This window comes from Saccostrea echinata, unplaced genomic scaffold (assembly GCF_033153115.1).
Source record: "Saccostrea echinata isolate AGI-Se365-2 ecotype Australia unplaced genomic scaffold, CSIRO_AGI_Sech_v1 ptg000034l, whole genome shotgun sequence".
Taxonomy (NCBI): Eukaryota; Metazoa; Mollusca; class Bivalvia; order Ostreida; family Ostreidae; genus Saccostrea; species Saccostrea echinata.
This window is the reverse complement of record NW_026889783.1, coordinates 800147-805476: the sequence shown is the minus strand read 5'-3', so window position 1 is coordinate 805476 and position 5330 is coordinate 800147.

The window sequence follows — 5330 nt, the reverse complement described above, 5'->3', positions numbered from 1 at the left end:
TAGAAGCAAGGTGATTAAAAAAGGTCTTTTGTGGTAAATTCTTACAGAGGCTATAAGATGGGCCACTTTTCCATTAGAGTTTGTCTGGAGTTGTCTTTAGGATACTATTTAATTCAACAGCAATAAATATATTTGGGGGAGGTGGCCCCTTTATGGCTTCTCAAATGAATTACAAGATGGTTTCAGGTTCTGTTAATTAGGGCCCCGCTCTTCGGGCGCCCTATAGTGATCAGTCTGTCGGTCCATCCGTCCGTCCGTCTGTCCGTCCGAGATCTCTTGTCTGGTGCATATCTTCTCTCTCCTTGGCTCAATCTGGCTCATACTTCACCCACAGAGTGTATTTGGGTAAAGGGTGTGCAGTGACCTTGAACCGTGTTTCTAGATCTAAGGTCAAGGTCATAGCAGAATTATATGAAAAATTCTTGTTCGGAGCATATCTTCTCTCCTCTTGGTCCAATGTGGCTCATACTTCACTCACAGAGTGCCACTGGTCAATGGATGTGCAGTGACCTTGAACGAAGTTTCTAGGTCAAGGGTCAAGGTCAAAAATAGCCTCTCTGTTTAAATTCTTGTCCGGAGCATATTTTTTCTCTCCTTGGGCCAATCTGGCTCATACTTCACCCACAGAGTGCCTTTAGGTAAAGGGTGTGCAGTGACCTTGAATCATGTTTCTAGGTCTAAGGTCAAGGTCATAGCAGAATTATATGAAAAAATTCTTGTCCGGAGCATATCTTCTCTCCTCTTGGTCCAATGTGGCTCATTCTTCACTCACAGAGTGCCACTGGTCATTGGATGTGCAGTGACCTTGAACAAAGTTTCTTGGTCAAGGGTCAAGGTCAAAAATAGCCTCTCTGTTTAAAATCTTTGTTCGGTGCATAATTTCTATCCCTTAAGTCCAGTCAGCCTCAAACCTTACCAATTGACTTAGGGTACGGAACATTTGTGATTTTCCTTCCATATTTCTCATAGATGATATGCAACAATTATCATAGAGGATATGCAGCATTCATGATTTTTGTGCCGTTTTCTGATTGAGAGTATGGAGCACTCATGATTTTCGTACCATTTTTTATTATAACAAGAATAACATAGAAGCCCTTTAGACTCAAACAACACATCCCTTAATAGTACACAAATGTTCCTCTTCAAATTAAACCCTTTTAGCTACCTTACATTTTCATGTTCGTTGCTGAAAGCAGGGCCCTTTGAGATGGGCACCATCTCAATGATATCTAGTTGATGTTAAAGATATGTTGGTAATGAAGACTTTTTAGCTCACCTGTACCTAGGACTAAAGTGAGTTTTTCTGATCAAAAATTGGTTTGTTGTTTTCATTATAATTATAAACTTTGCACATTTCATCTTCTTCAGAACCACAAGCCATTTTCAATAAAACTTGACACAGAGTATCTCTGGTTGAAATGAATTAAAGCTTAATCAAATGATCAATGTATGCCTTCTTCTATGGGACAGTAAGAAAAATGGGGCAAGGATTTGGAAAGGTCATATAAAATTTTCATGAAGAACTAGTGGGCCACTTATGTGAAAGCATCCTGTCTTGGAGTAGAACTCATGGCCATCAGGGGAAGAATAATAGGGCCGCAGTAGGGGGATCAAATTCTTTTACATGGGAAATATGTAGGAAACAAGATGTGTTTAACACAAATGCCCGAAACATTGCTAAGTTTGATGTAAATACTGGACATACTATTTATGATGATATAAGATTTACAGGGTCTCCTGTTTGCAGACAGAAAGACAGTTGGGACAAAAACCACTTTGCCCTCAATCTTTGATCTCTGCAGGGCCATGATTAGTCATATAAATATTCAATCATCCTCAGATAGTGCAGATTCAAGTTTGTGTTGGGTAAATCATGTCCCCTGGGCTTGAATTTACACTGGACTGTACCTGCTCCAAAAATTGAACCTAGTCACTCATCCAGAAAATGTACATCAAATCCAGCAACCAAAGCAAGTCTGAAAGAATTACAAAATCCATGCAAGTTTGGTGCAGATAGGGCTTGAAGTTACAATAGGATGGGCCTGCTCCAAAAACTTTAACCTGGTCTCTCATCTGAAAAATGTAGGTCAAGACCAGCATCTGAAGCAATTCTGGTGTGTGCATCCCTTGATGCATCATCCATGCAAGTTTGGTTTAGGTAGGCCTTAATTTTTGGGGGGTAATAGACCAGCTCAAAAAAATTTAACCTGGTCACTCATTCAGGAAATATAGGTCGGATCCAGCATTCCAGTGCAAATCAAGTAGTGTGCTTCCTTTGGTGTATCATTCTTGCAAGTTTGGTCTACATGGGCTTATAGTTACTTCAGAATGAACTTGCTCCAAATGTTTAACCTGGTCACTCATCTTGAAAATGTAGGTCATTTCCAGCATCCAAACAAGTCTGGTAGTGTGCATCCTTAGATGCATCATGGTGATCCCTGCAAGTTTGGTCAATGTGCTCTTATAAGTTACGGTACTTATAAACTACTTCAAAAACTTTACCCTGCTCCAAAAACATTAACCTAGTAATTTTTGGCTGAAAATGCAGCATTTGAAATCTGATTGTTACAATGAAATATAATGTAAGCATCATCCATGCATCTCTGATCAATATAGGGCACAAAAGTACTGAAAAAGAAATCTGCTACAAAAACTTGCCCGGGACGCTGATGCTGAGGGTATTGCGTAAGATCCCCCAACTTAGTTGAGGCGAGCTAAAAAAAAAATTATTTAAATAACAGTAGCGCACCCCAGTTTAGTGCAGATTCATACTTGTTCAAATCATGGCCTCTTGGGCTATGGTGGGCAAAAAATAGGTATATTCAAAATTTTACTTGGGAGTAAATAGAAATTTGAAGGAAAAAAGGGAGAAGCAAGACAATATTAAATCATATATATTTATACTTTTTTTATTATTTTATATTTAGACAAACATTCTGACACTGTGTGCATGGATTCAGTGAAGTTTGTTCAAATTATGGACATTGAGGTTAGTTGGAGTTATAATCAGAATTTAAAAATTTTGACATCCCCCCTCCCCCGGTACATTTAATACACATAAATCTGTCTTGATTTTTTTCCTTACAAAACAGCAAGGCAACATTAATTATATTAATAATATTCAGAATCTCCACGTAGTTTGGATTAAAGTTTACTTAATTCATTGTACTAGGGACCACAGTTGAGCCACTATGTAAAAGTCAAAATTTCCCATGGTATAAATACAGAGAGAAAATTCTTTTAAAAACAATATTTTGATGCACAGCAGAGCCGAAGTTACTTCAGGTGAGTGTTGTGGCCCTTTGATCGCATGTTTTCATTCTTACAAACATTCACTTCATTTTGAATTTGAAATGGATACAAAGTTTTCTTAAATGCATTAGAAATGAAGTTGAAAGCTTTAATTGTTTGGTTTGGGGGGGGGGGGGGGGGTTGTTTGTTTGTTTTTTGGGGTTTTGTTTTTGGTCTAGAGATGTGGTGAATCACCGTAAGTTTTAAACGATGGAAGCAGACAAATTCTCCCACAATAACTGATTCTTCAATTAAGTGTTAATCAAGTTCTTTAATTTATTGGTATATGAGCTGTTGGATCACAAGGTGTGTAAATTGTCTTAACTAATTACAATCGCAAAACTAAATGACAATGCTGCATCAAAAGACAGACGTGTTCAGAATCGTAATTACGACGTATTGTTTAGACTGAAGCAGACACATCGATATGGTCTAAAGAAGTAGTAGATTTTAATATCAAATATTAATTCCACATATACAAGTTTGATATGTGTTTCTGATCTGATAATTTGTTGATGATTTTATAATTTATTCATGCGCGGATCTAAAGGGGGGGTCCGGACCCCCCCCCCCTCCCCAATGGAATTTGCAGAGTTACTAAAAGTATATACTGAAGCAAATAAAAAATGACTTTGGATCCCTCCCTTGGAAAACGTGGACCCCACCATTACCACCACGAAATATGTGTTTTTCACTTTTTGGTAATGGATTTTTTTTTGGGGGCTGGTCAAGAAATTTTTGGGTTTTAGAATTTTTTTTTAGTTGGTTGGACCCCCCCCCCCCTGGAAAAAATTCCTGTCATTGGAGAGTAATGTCCGCGGAATTTCTTTGATCTCAGCAATATCTGTAGTAGAATATTCAATAGAAAACACAGGAATTTACGGTTTACCCCCTATTGGCCCTAAATAACTTTGCCAACATACTTATCATACAATGGAACCAAGGTTAAGTTATAAATATTTGGTAAACCCCTTTTTTCGTGTCAAAATTTTATTTTTTTTTTCTGTTAGGTGGTACCTTCCATTGGAACCACCCAATTTCTTCCACAGGCCTGGTATGGAAAGGGTTCAGACCTTATACGAAGAATAAATCCCCCATTTGGGTTTGAATTTTGAGAAGGATAATACTCGAATCGTGTATTTATGATTGATTGGAACCGAAGAGATGAGCAACTGCAAGCTTGTATAGTTCTGGCAATTTTTAAGGAACGTGGCATGTATTTAAAATGCAGTTTGCACATGGAATGCAGACGATTTGAACTTTCATTGGATTAAAAATATCTTTTGATCATTTATAAATTTGTTTGTAACATATTGATTATTTTTTTAGGAATGTAAAATAGCAAAATCAGTTATCTATACTTTATTGCTTTATCAGTAAAATTTTGTTGAGAGGTCCGAGGAATAGCCCAATTTAGCTATAAAAATCGACATATATCCGACCAACATTGCCTACTTTTCTTATTTTGTTGCAACAGTATTTATCTTAAACTTCTCTATACCCTGAGTTGTATAAAATATTGTTATGGACAATTTTCAGTTCGAGTTAAATAAAAAGCACACACCTTCAGCAAATTTTATCGTAAATTTTTTCAACATGTGCACTTTCGTTACAGAGCCATTTTCACGATTAATTTATGAGCGGCAATTTCTCGTTTATTCATGAATTCGTCATTTTCTTTTTAGATGAAAAGAAACTGATTAATGAGAAGGGTATACGGCGCAGCGAATTCCATAAGATGGGGAGGGGGATAATCTGTGTTTTGTAGCTTATGACCAGAGAACTTTCGAAACTAACTGTAAAGTCATGTACTATGTACAAATTTCAGATTAAAAATATAAACTTAATAGCATGTCTGAGAACCGGTACTGTCGAAGTTTGGTCGCGAGCTATTTATTGTAAAAACAAAGAAAATAATTTTATATTAAAGTCTCTGGTTAACACATTCCTTTGACCATGGGTATAATTTATTCGATTGCTTGCAACCCTAAAATGGTTTGTAAAGCTTCTTTTATGAAAATCAATGTGTACTTTCC